Consider the following 14,599-nt stretch of genomic DNA (forward strand, 5'->3'; position numbering starts at 1 on the left):
TCTTTATAGATATTTATTCACCCCCCAGGATTTTTTTCTATCATTTAAATTCCATTTGAAACCATCAGAAAAAAACCCCACAAAGAAGCACCTAATATTGTAGGGTTCAATAATGTATTTTTGGATGTTGTAGAGAACATATTAGTCATTTCTTTGCATTTTCCGATTTACAAGGGTCTTTAAAGAGAGCTTCCACTATTTTAAGCAAATAATAAATGTCCTGGAGTTATACAGCTTTTTCTGAATATAGGTAATATGTGTCCAAAAATTTTAAAAATGTCTGCCACAAAGCTTAAATATTTTATTTATTTTGTGATAAAACAAGTACACGTTTAGTCTAAAATGTTTTGACACGGACTGCGTTCCATAGCGCTCCTTTATTCATAAACACTCTACTACTCTGTGCGCCTGGAGCTGCAGTTTCTGCCGTCTCCAGCAGCTCCCTCTTCTGCCTAGACTCTGCGAGAGTGATTTCGGCACTGCTATTAGTTTATAGAGGTGTCAATTATTGCTTCTGACTCGCCAGCTAGGAGCTGTAAGCGAATCCCTGATGAGAGAGGAGTGCAGCAACCCGCCCCCGGTGGGCAGGCAGACGTTCATTGGAATTTAACACCCTGAGGTTGGAATTCACGAAGAATTTACGCAAGTAGCCCTGAAATAACTCTTGCTCTTACGTATGAGTGAGTTAATATGGAGTTTTACCGGTGCAGCATCTCTCCTGAGACCGTAAGTGATTTTCATACAGAATGTTACATGAGTTTTAAAAGGCGTTGTTCTCCAGGTTTGGATTTTCTGGAGAACAGCTGAGTGTAGAGGGCTGAAAATTGATGTGAAACTGTTGTCTGATTTCAGGTTCATATCAGGTTAGCATGAGCCTGAGGAGCCTGGCACTGGATCCGAGAGAACTGTCTGCTGGGGTCTGACCATATTTCTCTTGCCTTAATCTGATGGAGGTTAATTTTATCTCTGTTTTCTTACTCAACTAAGGTAATTATATATATATTTTTAATTTCTATACAGTGATGGGAGTGTGTGCCAGACATCTCTGACTAAAAGTTACGATGGTGCATGTCTTGTTTGCACAGCATGTGGCTGCACAAATATATTTGTGTTGCATTTGCACATTTCACTGTATAAGGCGTTCACTCACCCGGTATATCTACCTTTCACTGTGAAATTTGATGTATGCTATTTCTCAGCAGTGTGAAGTGCAGATAAAATATTTGATTCTCACTTCAGCCTCCGCATATGACTCACACCACCATTCATTATGAATTAATTAGTGCTGAAGCGTTCCCACCACTTGCAAATCGGACACTTCAAAGTCACGTCTCAGATTTAATCATCTTACATAGTGATATACACATATGCCTTTTTATACGCTTTATGGATATTCCATATGAAGTAATTGCCCTTGGAAAGAGCCTTAGTATTCATTCTAGCTTAGTTTAAAGGACTGGTTCTCAATCCTGGTCCTGGTGGGCCACTGCCCTGAATGTTGTAGTTTTCTTCTCGCTCCATCACACCTACTTCAGCTTCAGAAAGGGTTGTTAATTAGCTCATTAGTTGCATCAGGCATGTTGCGAGCAGAGGAATTTCTAGAATTCCCACCAGGACCAGGACTTGGAACTACAGGTTTATGGATGGAGTGAACAAAACTCCATTTTACTTGGTAGTTCACATGTACACCATGGGTCTGTCCCAAAACCTAGGGAACTTAAGTAGGCAAAGTAGGTTAAATATTAAGTAGGCAGCATTCTAACCGACGTCTTTCTTTTTAGAGAGCAATAGTGTGGCGGCTTGTTCCCACACACTGCGCATGACGGGTGTTTCAAAATGAGGCCTAGTGAGGCAGCAAGAGAGCAAGATATCTGCTGCTTTCTGTTTAGGACACTGCCCTGTGTGCAAGGCAATTCTGTGAGGTTTTGGGTAGTGGATCTGTCTGTTGGTGAGGGCAAACAGAAAGTTTGTGGTGTTTCATTCAGGATGGATTGTGTAGTATGGGGACTTTGAGGACTAACAACGATCAAACAAAATCCGTTAAACAGTCCACATCTTCGTGTAAACATCTAGCCATACGGCAGAATCACCGTCCTCTAGTGTGGCGGGGAAGGAAGTCACGGGTTTGCTCGATAAATTTGCATAAAAAAGTACAATGTCAGTGGCAGCTTTTAGGAATGGAGAATGTGGTTTCTTCAAACTCAAATCGCAGCAATCTGATGATGACTGCCTCAATCTAGCATCAAATACTTTGAGATAGCATTGCGTATTCACCTTGACTTTGTTTACGTTGTTATATAAAATAGCTCAGTTCAACTGGGAGGGGAAAAAATTCCTGTATTTCTTCATTTGTTGGAGTTGTTGAAGCCTTGTAATTTTGACGCAACACATTAAGTGAGCGAGCTGCTTTGGCCTTCAGTCAGCAAGCAAATGCAGTTGAATTATTTCATGGTGAGTGCTTTCAGCACAATAGAGAGAGAGAGCGCACAAGGCCACCAAATGTAGAGAGAAAAAAAATATTCCAGGTCCAGACATAAAATAAATGCTGAGAATGTGTATGCTGATTCAGGGCATGCAGTGACATGGACATGCTCTGTAGGAGGCCAAACATGCTGCCAGACAGTGAAATGACTGCAATGTAGCTCTGTAAACCTGGTCTTATTTTTATATGGTGGAGGTCCACAGCATGTGGCAGACAAAAGAAAAAAACATTTTCTGCCATTCCCCATAAGGGCAGCCATTTTGAAATCATTGTAGCTTCTACTGTAATTTAGCTCTGTAGTAAAACTACATCACATGCTTTGGGATTCAAAGGCTCCAACAATACAAATTGGATTGGATGTACAGGTATGGGCAGCAAAGACTCTTCCCTGTAAACCAGTGGAATATCCCTGAGATAGATTCGTTATGTTGTATCTGTTGCTTTGTCCCTTTAGTGTTGTTTTTTATTGTAATGAGCACACTGAGATCAATTCTTACCCAGAGTTAATATGGCACCAAATATTAAACCTGAATATGTATGTTGTGAATGCTGATCTGCCACTGTGCTTTTTATATATGCTTATTTTATAGCTTATATTCTTATAACCTGTTAGACCATTTTTAGACCTGAATTGTTCAGTTACATTCAACATTTTCCTGATTGTATACTGTAGAACTTCAGAACCTCAGGATCATGCAGAACCACACCAAGAGCTGATGGAGAACAACTAGCCTCTGCTAGAACAACTAGATTTCCATTAATCTAATGGGAAGTATTAGAACTCTGTTTTACAGGGATCTGTTTTAGTTTTTGCAATAACCTTTTGGTCACTGGATGTTATTTTTGTCAGTCAAATTATTATTATTATTTTATATATATATAAATATAAAGTAGATGGCCATGGTTACTTAGACTCTGCCTTGTTCTATTAGCTGGCCAGTGGTATGGCTGACCAACTAGAAGCTGCTTTGTGCTTTAACTGGAAAATATGATGATCCATTGGGCTCGCCAGGGAGTTACTGTTATAGAGAACCAGTGACCAAGCCTGTAAGAGGAAATTAATGAGGTGAGAGAAGCATGACCTCTGAACTTCAGTTTGGGGAAAAACAGCTTACTGTGTTGTTTATAGCTTGTTTGGGGGATGCTAATGGGCATTATGAATTTGCAGCTAAACATGTGCGCTAATGGTCCTTAGAGCTGACCTCGTGCCATTCTTACACTCTTTATTTGCTTCAGGTTTATTTTGGTCACAATATTTGCATATAATTATTATAGGCGTGCTCACAGTTTGGCATGCATATAAGTATAATTCCAGTGGTGTGATGATATTGATATTATTGGTGAGAAATTCTAAACAGTGAACTTAATAACAGTGAAGTTATTTTACCCTTTTTTGTGCTATGTTTCATCGTGTTCTACGCAGTTATTCAATTAAAAGAACTAAAATGCCTTGAGGCGGAATCTGTTAAATTCAATTTATAAGCAAATTGAAGAGGAATTAACTGCCATGCAAATAAGGTGCAGACAGCAACGGTCTGAATACCACTGAGCCAAAGACACAGATTGTGAAGCGTCATGGAAATGTTGGACATTTTCATATCAAACTTTAATCAGTGCTTTGAATGAGTAGGTTTTAACCCAAGCTTTGCCTTACTTTTACCTACGTATTGAAAGTAATTGATTTCTTTTATTCACACCCTGAACCACATACCCACCCACTGTTATTATACCGACCACACTTTTGTATGTGCGGGGCCTAAAGTTTTGATTGCACGGCAACATTAACTGGCATGGCTTCTGAAGCTTTTATCACATGTTGATAATCATGCAGCAGTTTGATGGACACGGCCTGTAATCTTGAGCCATTGGTCCATTCAAAGGAGGCAAGCGATGTCAAAATCAGAGAAAATCATCAAACTAATCTCTGTAATGATACCGCTCCACCATGGGTTGACATTCTGTCAGAGTGAAAATTGCTTTCATTTCACAGCTGGATGAAATCTTATATGCTCTGTGTGTGTGTGTGTGTGTGTGTGTGTGCATGTGCACATACACATGTGTATATGCCCCAGTGTGATTGCTTTCTAAACTTGTTGAAAAGGCGGGGTCACAGACCCTAAATATTTACCTAACTGTATAGTGTGATTAAATATGTTTTTGATAAGAGTCTAGTCCACAGGGTCAAAATTAAGCATTCATCCCCCAACCCTGTGGGCGTGATGTCATGAGAGGGAGACATTTGAAAATGTAAAGATCTAAAAAAGAAAATGCGCCTTTGATCTTAGCCACCTATTCCCACCTGTTGGAGATATGACCATGAACACCTAAAACATCACACTGATAAAAAAGTAGTTCTTGCCCCAGGAACGTCATGCAGACAGCCTTTGGCCTTTCCTCCAGATCGAGTGCAATGCAGAGACCAAGCCTTTGCTACATTTACGCAGCTGAGGACATAAATTGTGCATGTGTTGTCCAGCATTGGAATGCAGCATTCACTTCCCTTATGAACAGCTTTAAAATAAGAGCTGGCCTTTAGGTGAAAAGGCACTGTAGAGGTCAACACGCTATGTATTGGTACCAGATTTGGGCAGTAACCACATGTACATTTGCACCAAAAGTGTACCTACAATAATGTTCAAAAGTATTAGGCCGCTATGGTTAATATTATTGTCATTATTTAATATAATCTGTATACGTTTATCTAGTGATGCACGATATATTGGAGGCTGATATATTATTTGCTGAAATGTGGATTTTTATAGTTGTTGTTGCCGATATTGGAATTTTAACCAATATTACAACCGATAACTTGGTGCCTTTTTTTGTGCTTGCACATATGCACTGCCACCTGTTAACTGTCTGCCGTGTGGATGTTTTTCACAGTTTCTGCACAGAACAGTCTCTGAGATTAAATTTCTCCATGGTGAAAACCAATTTAAAACATGAGCGACCCTCAGTACATGCAAACAAAGATAGCGGTGTAAAAACACACACAGCAGGTTAAACGACAGAAAGATATTCTCAAACATCACAGTGCAGGAATCTGAATTTATTACTGAAATACAATGATAAACCATTACAAACACTCGCTCAGACTCTCTCTTCTTTGCCCGCTTTATGCCGCTCTCTCCGTGCTCTCCAAACCCGGTGCTGTACTAATTAGCACCCCTCTAGAAACCATTCACGCAGAACCAGCAGTAAATCTTTGATAAGCGTCGAAATGAAGTACACGTTATATACTTAAAGGATAAAATTATATAATACAATATATTATATAATATAATTATATTTATAATATATTATAAAAATTTGCTTTAATTACAAAAAGCTAAAAATGTCGGTTATTATCGGTATCCGCTACTCCAAGGTGCTAATTATCAGTTATCGTATCAGCCCAAAAAATTAAAAATCGGTGCATCATCTCATTTATCTATAATTACAATAAATACAAAAACTTAAACAGGAAAGGTTTTTTTTTTCTTCTTCCCCTAAAAAGTTTGTTTCCATATATTCTGCTTGATCATATGTATTTATTTTTAATCTACAGCTCCTCTGAGTTAATCCAATGAAGTATTTATTAACTGGTGAAACTTGGTATTGGAAATATCATACACAGGATGAGATGTAAAATATCCTATGCCAATCCATTAGAGCTTCACATAGGGTCCACCTCACTCTCTTCCTAACTGCAGCCACAAAATTTCTGGTGTTGAATCTTACCCCTCAACACTAAGGTTTCTGTGGCAATGTATGCTCTGAACAGTAACCGGCTAGCCTTAACAACTACAGTTACTCATTGAGCCCATCACATGAGTACCCAAACCAGCCACTATATCACTAGCTCTTCTCAGGGGTCATCAGGTAGGCACCCCTTTGCCATCAACAACCGTAAATCCACACTGGCCTCAGTGGTGATTAAGGCTGTATCTAGCCCCACTGGAAGTGTTAATGCATGCTCACTGCCACCAGTTCCATGTGAACTTTGCTACATCACTAAAAACCACAACAGCATCTTTTACAGTGCATTTCCCCAAGTAATCTGTGCTATCCTTATCCACAACCATTGACTAGCCCTATCAGCTGTTTCTGATAACTCCTTCACAGCTGCCCTTCGTTTCTGGCCCCTGATGCTGAACTGCACAAGAAGGGATGTTGCAGACTTGCTGCAAATCCGCTAACACCTATCTCCACCTGTCTGTCTTACATGTGCCTGCCACCCGTGTTCCCTCACCTCAGCCGCTAAGTCAGCGTACTTCAGCTTCTTCCTTTCAAACGCTTCATCATCCTCAAATGGATCTGTTAACGCTATGAAACGCTAGAAAACAGCACCATGTCTGGCCTCGGTGTAGTTTACACAATGCACTCTGTTTTTTACCTACATCCATCAGCAATTTCCAATCTCATGCTTCACCCCATCTACCAATATAAGTAGCCTACGCACGTTCTGAAAATCATTCCCCTTTACGCACAAACTTAGCCATTTTATTGCTAGAGCCACTCATCAATGCATTAACCCCTAGGTGTTTACTATCCAACAAACATACTAAAACCCTTAGCACCTGATTATGTCTCCATGTATACCAATCCTGTGACAAACTAACCTTACAAGCTGATAGAATATGCTTCAGTGTGCCAACCAGTGTATATAATTCACAACTGGGGACTTCACGTACCGACTGTCCAGGTTTTTGCCGTGTTGGAAGGATGTTGTAAAACTTTATACGACATGCCTTCATCGCCCACAACTCTTTTCAGGAATTCTTCTGCTTCTCTAGATTCTCCCATCGAAGCCACTGGCCTTGTTTTGCCTGTGACTAGGGTTGCAAAGCAGTATAAAATTTCTGATACATTTCCAGTAAATTACCGGTAACTTTCCATGGGAACTTTAGCTTGTGAATTTTGGAAATATTCCAAAATGTAAACTTTCCATGGAAATTTTGGGAACTTTGGGAATTTATTGGAATTAATATGAAATATTGGTTAATTTAAATGAACTCTATCATACACTATCAACAATGTACCTTTTTTGTCAACAGCAGACATGAAGGTATGACAATGCAAATAATAACTATGTCATAGTTGATGCACGTGGCATATTCTGTTGAATAAAATGACAAAGTGTAAAAACACTTGTAGTCATGCAGCTCCAGGGACCTGGAGGTTGTAGGTTCAAGTCCCGCTCTGGGTGACTGTCTGTAAAGAGTTTGGTGTGTTCTCCCTGTGTTGGCTTTGGTTTCTTCTGGGTGCTCCGGATTCCTCCCATGGTCCAAAAACAAACATTGGTAAGTGGATTGGAGACTCAAGTGTCCATAGGCGTGTGTGTGCGTGTAAGTCGCCCTGTGAAGGACTGACGCCCCTTCCAGGGTGTATTCCTGCCTTGATTCCAGGTAGGCTCCAGACCCACCGTGACCCTGAACTGGATAAGCGGTTACAGACAATGAATGAATAAATAAATCTTGGTTACAGAAACCCATTGAGTCTACTAGCCTTGGTGAAATTGCTCATTGAGCTTTTCTGATTTACCATATAGCAAGCAACTGAGAGATTACACCTTGATTTAATAGTTGCTTAAATGTTTCAATGCTAGTAGTGTCAATAAAAATATGAACCTTGTCAAAACTTACCTGATTTTAGGTAGTCCTGTGGTCCAAATGTGTGCTTTCAGTAGGTGAGTGTCAGGTTTCTAGAAATTATCTGGACATATAGTGTACATGTGATGGAGAAATGAACAGTACAGGGTGTGTGGTCCCAATAACTCTTCAGTGTGTAATGTGCCTATGATTGAGGAGCAGCTTTGCTATTGAACTGTTTTGATGTCATATATAATTATTTTAGCCAAGGTTATGCTTCAGTATGTTTTTTACCAAGTATATGTAAGTTTCTCACCTTAAAATTTGAATATACCTATTTTATTCCCATTAATTCCCGTTAATTCGCACGGTCAATTTCCCAACTTTGAAAATTCCCAGAATTTTGCAACCCTACATGTAATGCTGCAGTTGCACACTGACGACACACATCATTTGCCATCTCTCTGGTGATGTGGCCTTACTAAAAGCTTTCCACAAATCACCTGATCCAAGGCCTACTCTTCCAAATTGTACTTGGCCAATCGCATCCCTTTAATGAACTCTAATGGCTACCTGCATGGCCACTTTCATATTCAAGTTCCTTCTTGTTTTTGTGGTGCTGCTGCTGTTACCACAGCATCTTTTGATCATGACAAAATCACATTTGTGTAACCTCTCCTTGCCTATAACCTATTTCTAATTGCTGTCATAATGTAACTTGTACTAAAGCAAAACTGAATATCCTCAAAATATGTTTTAATCAGCCTAGTAACCTTATCTGACACCTGGAAGAATTCAAAGGCTTTCCACATAAGTTTATGTGGCACTGAGTCAAATGCATTAGCTAAATCTCGGAAAATTACATGTAAATCCATACCTTCTTTCTTTGCTCTCTGAATCTGATGCCTGATCATGCTGCTATGTTCCAAACATCCTGCAAAACCAGAAACCCCTGCCTTTTGCCTCTGTGCTATTACACTAAAGAAAATCTCACAACATCTTTCTCCTTAGGGTTAAGGATAACGTCTTCTCTTCTCTCACTCTTTGGGAATGATCCCTTTCTTCCAAAAAAAGACCATTGACCTCCTCAAAACCTTCAAGACCTCAGGTGCATACTTGTACACCCGATACAGCACGCCATTAGGCCCTGGAGCAGAACCTGCCTTTGTATGACCCACCACATCTTGAACATCACTCCATTTTGGTGGGCTAACCTCCACTTCCCACTCAATTTCACCTAGTGGTAGAATATCCTGTGGCAAACCTAGCTGCTTTGCCTTATCTTTTACTTGAATACACACAATTGAAATGCTCCTCTAATCCCCCCCATTCCTAATTTTGAACTCCCACATTTCTCCTTACCAAATAAGGTCTTCTTCACAAAACTAAAGGATTTCTAAAGAACACTGCCCTAGCATGTGCCTTCTTTTCCTCAGGTTCTCTGCTCTTCTTAACACTGCCAGCCTACCCTTAAGTGTTCTGTAGTACCTTAATATTGTTTCTTCCCTCTTCATGAGGAAATTATAACCTCAGATGATTCTGGATTGCCATGAGAAGAGATTTGGGAGGTGTTAAACCAATATGTTCACAAACAGACCATGACTATTGTAATGATGTTGTTTATTTTTATTCTGATATTACAGTTTTTTTAATCAGGAAATAGCTCTGGATAAATAGCTTTTTGGATAAACATCTTTTCTTATGTTACTAAAACTTTTGCACAGTGCAACTGCCAGTAATATTTGGCACACATTGTACAAATGATGGGAACTTTCTTTTATTAACATATGTGCAAATTCATTTTTACTCTAACTTTGATTACAAATCTTACTGATGTTCATGTAATCCTATGAGTCTGAGTGAGTCTGGCGTTTTTGGGATTATAACTCAAGCTGCACTGCTTTGTATGATCCTGCACATACAGCACACTAACACATCCAGCACAATGTCAGTGTAACTACAGCACTTGGAATGATCCACTCCCAAAATCATACCTGCTCTGTGGTGGTCCTGTAAGGGTCCTGACCATTTAAAGAACAGGGTCCCAGAGGGATAGGAAAGTATGTAGAAAGACAGGTGGACTACAGTCTGTAATTGTAATACTAAAAAGTTCTCCTGTGTGGTGAGTGGAACTGATAAAATGGACACTGAATGTAGATTCAAGGTGGCGTTCTCAAGGTTGTGTATTAAAAAATTGTGTAAATTCTTCCGGTGTTAGTGGAATATTTTAGACTAAAACTATTCCAAAAAAGAAACTTCCATTCCTGTGCTCATAGATGCTGTCGACTGCAGTTCTTTTGGGGAATTGAGTACTGAGGTTTTTGATTTGATATCATTTGTACTAATACTCAGGTGGGTGTTTTTATAGCTTGACTACTTTTACCTCCATATGAGTCATTATTATCACTGAAGTATCAACTCTCTGCATAACTCTGACCAGCTCCCAGTTAGTTCTTTTTGTCTTATTTGAGTTTGTGTGGCAGATGTATCTATTTCCCCTGCTGAAGTTCTCTGCAGAGACCATTTTTTAATTCCACGCTCATCGCTCCTTGGGGGAGAATGTTTATTGCTTCTATTCTTTCTTATTCTCATTTTCTTCTCTTCTTAACCGTCCCTCATCTCCCTCTTCCTCCACCACCCCCCTCAGGCTTGATGCATGTGTTTTGGCTGATAAGGAGACTCGTGGACACCTTTACGTGATTATTAAAGCGCTCCTCCGGGCAGGTTGGGGATGATTATGACTGGAGGCTGAAACCTCGCCGAGACGATGGTCCAGCCAGCCCCATCTCAGGCCTATCTCCAGCCAGGCTTTGAAGCTTGGGACAGACTGGCTGGGTGGGTGAAGATTATGTCTTGCTTAAAGAAGGGAATAAAAGGTTGGACGGGGGAAGGAGGGGGAGAGAAATAGAAAGAGAGGAGTGGGGGAAAAATGAGGTGACTGATGATAACAGGACAGAGGAGCTCTCTCTCTCTCTCTCTCTCTCTTTCTCGCTCTCTCTCTCACACACTGTTTTGAATCAGTAATTTCTATTATTTTATAAAATGTGATTTGGCATTTTGTTAATATAAATTTTGTAATTTGTATACTTTTTCTCAACATATCTTCCTTATTTGTCTGTCTCCATATATTTTCCTTTACATTTGTATTTTTCCCCCTTTCACTCACCACTTTCTGCCTCTCTATCGCTCTCTCTGCCTCTCTCTCTGTTTGTGAGGATAAGTGGTGGTCAGGCAGTGAGATGAGCTCAGTGTGTCTCCTGGAGCCTTAAGCTTTTCTTCCAATCCCTCTGCTGCTGTGGCTTTATCCTTATCGCAGCATTGTGCATTCACAGCTCAGAATACACCCCCAAATATCTTCAACCCTCTCGCGTATATTCCCGGTAAAATTCCTGAGGAAAGCTCTCTGCATCCTTGTGGTACACCAGAAAGGATAGAGCTTTGCATCAGCCAAAATATTTCTTTTCTTTTACTGCAATTAATTTCCTTTAGAAACAGACCAAAGCAAGTTTCTGGACTCCTGTTTTTCTCCATGGACAGCGTAAGAATGTACAGAGTGTAGTCCTCAATGTGAGAACGGCTTGACAAACAAACTGTTGATTCTCATCAGGGGAATCCAAATGTTTAATTGCCACCTTTGCCATGTTTTACTTTTCCACTGACCTTCAGTTTACTTGTTGCTAATTGCAATTTCACTCAGATCAGCTATGTGCCTTTAGTAAGGTCACTGACCTCACACTCTGCATAAAGAAACAAACAAGGCATAAAGTGGGGTTTGCAGCGGCTTAATAACCAATTATGACTGGATGCTGCCTGAAGCTTCATTACAATATAATCTTCAGAAGTGAGTGCCAGGCTGGGGCTTGGGCTGGTTAATAAGCTCTACTGGGATAAGTAAAGGTTAGACACGTTTAGCGGCGCTCCTCTTTGTATTCAGCGTTCACCCTGGAGTCACCGCTGCACTGAATATTGAGAAGCTTCAGCAGCATCAAGGTGAAGCGTCCTTACTGCTTTAGCTGAATCCAAAATGACGGGGGGAGTGGTAGGAGCTTTATTTTGGACTGATCGTGAGCAATGGACTTTCACTGAGGTGACTTATTCATTTTCTGTAACCTCTTCATTCTGTTCAGTGTCACTCACACCCGTGGACACTATTTGAATAGCCAGTCTACCTACCAGCATGTGGTTTTGGACAGTAGGAGGAAACCAGAGAACCCGAAACCAACGCAAACACAGGGGGAACACACAAGTCCTCTTAAACAGTCACCTGAGGCAGGGCTCGAACCCACAAGCAAAGAACTTTGCAGATGTGTGACAGCAACACAACCTGCTGAGCCATCATGATGGCCAGAGGCTATTCATTGGCCATGATGGCCAGAGGCTACTCACACTCACTCCTATGGACACCTTTTTATTTATTTATTTTATTTTATGTTACACTTATATAATGCCTTTCTAGAAACCCAAGGACGCTTTACAACCAGCACTCAACATTCAATCCACACGCACACCGGCGAGAAGCGGCAGCCAAATGCGCACATACTCTCAACGACCATCCACCTGGAGGACTGCATCAGGCACTAGGGTTTCACCCAGGATAGAGCAGAAGTCCATATCTGGGCACATACAGACATTCATTCACTCACATACCCATTCACTCACACACCAGGACAGTTATGAGAGAAGCACCTAACCTCCATGTTTTTGGACTGTGGGAGGAAACCTGAGACCCTGGAGGAAACCCATGCAGACACAGGGAGAACATGGAAACTCCACCCAAATGGGACTTGAACCCAAGATCCCAGTGCTGAGAGGCGAACGTGCTAACCACTATGCCACCGTGTTACCTCAATTTTGAGTCGCTAACCAAAGAGGGGTTACAAAGAAATAAACATTCAATAACTGAATTATAAGCTTTAATATTAAGTGGTTAACATTCAAGCGATATCAAACATAATATTACAAGTCAGCATTTGCATGATAAAATGTTCATATAATCACATCCTCAGCATGTTTGCAGGCTTGCCCTGTCCTGGTGTGCTTTTTGTGCACTGTAGCTCATTTTCTGGCAGTAGGAGATCCCTACAGGGATTGTAGTTTCTTCTGCTTGTTGGTTTCCTCCAGTCATGCTGGACTCATGGAGAAACTCAAGGCCTCACACACTCCGTACAATCAAAGCAACAGAGCTGGCCAAAAGCCTGCAATCTGCATCCAGCCACTTGGCTGTGTAGCCAGAGAGATTGGCCAGTTTATTCCCAGCATGTGCCAAACGTGGAGCTCCTGTTATGTGAAGCCAACTCATCCCCCAATGCACACAACATTCATACGCATTCATAAACTTGCACACACACATACGTTCATTCTCCTATCTGTTCATTCTTCTTCCATTGCACCTGCATCCTTGGCAACCATGGCTCACAATGAGAAGCACACCCTCAAACAACAGACTTGTAATCCTGGTTCTAAAGCTGAAAGTGGTTGTCTTTTTTGCCGTGTGTCCTAGGCTGATCCTCTCGTGCTGCGTTGGTGAGGTAAAAGATTGAATGTGAGGCGTGCTCTGGGGATTAATTGGAGGTTTGGGAAGGTGTTTCAACACTTCCTCTCTGCAGTGCTGTGTCCCTGGAGGGGTATTCTTTGCCTGATATTTCTTGTATAATGGGGAGAAATCTCTCCAAATTGACCCCAACAATAACAGCACCTCTGGGAACACCCTCCAGGGTCTGAAGTCTGCCTGCAGGGGCCTGTGTGCTCTGTGGGGAGAGGAAGGCTTTGGGTGAGTGAGGTTTTCAGTCACCAAGATCAATATTAATGCCACATCTGGGCCTTCACATTATTCTCACCTGGGTTTTTGTTTCGGTAAATAAGGGTGTTGTTTGTAATTTTCTCATCCAATTCAGAGACAATAGACCTACTATATATATATATATGCATGCTTCCAATCCGTTCTCAACAAGATGTTATTGCCTAATTTGTTTCTGCTTAAATGCCTGGAAATGCATGGAGCCCATCTGCAATTAAATTCATGCAAGCAGGGCTATATAGCATTGCGAGCTGCTGCTAATGTTTGCTTTAATTTTATAATATCGTTTTGAGGAGCAGCTGAAATTGGATTTCACAGGCAGTTTTTAATGAAAAAAGGAAGAAATCAATGAAGGGGTAAATGCTGGCCCTGAATCATCTGCCCAGTGTTGAAGAGGAGAGAGAATGCAAGGAGCTCCTGAACAGACACAGATGGAACTTCTATACCTCCGGATGACTCACTGGGTTTCTCTGTGTGAGTTATGAAGTCAAGAGGTTCAAAAAGAAACCATGACAGATTTAACTTGTCTTGCCGTACTCTGATTCCATTTAATGTTGAATTTTATTTCATTTGTTTCATGCTTCATACAATGATAGAGGTATACTCAAAGGCAGTCAAAGTAGATTGATATAAAATGTAACTATTATTACATATAATTATTCAACTCTTATTATAAAATGTTTCTGATTGGCCGAGCCGTGTTCAGCGCTGTTGTAAAATACATGATATTCACACACCTATGGCCACCTC

The 14,599-nt window shown here is 40.8% G+C and overlaps 1 long non-coding RNA gene across 1 annotated transcript in view; it reads left to right on the plus strand.

Annotated features, from left to right (window-relative positions):
- The first annotated feature begins 652 nt into the window (after positions 1-652).
- LOC136708012 (uncharacterized) overlaps positions 653-14,599 on the plus strand; it is a 91,443-nt gene continuing 77,496 nt past the window's right edge. Inside the window, exons 1-2 of the long non-coding RNA XR_010804309.1 lie at positions 653-726; positions 853-987. This is a non-coding gene — a long non-coding RNA (uncharacterized lncRNA). The remainder of the gene's footprint in view (positions 727-852; positions 988-14,599) is intronic.

The sequence above is a fragment of the Hoplias malabaricus genome, chromosome 10 (assembly GCF_029633855.1).
Source record: "Hoplias malabaricus isolate fHopMal1 chromosome 10, fHopMal1.hap1, whole genome shotgun sequence".
NCBI classification, from domain to species: Eukaryota; Metazoa; Chordata; class Actinopteri; order Characiformes; family Erythrinidae; genus Hoplias; species Hoplias malabaricus.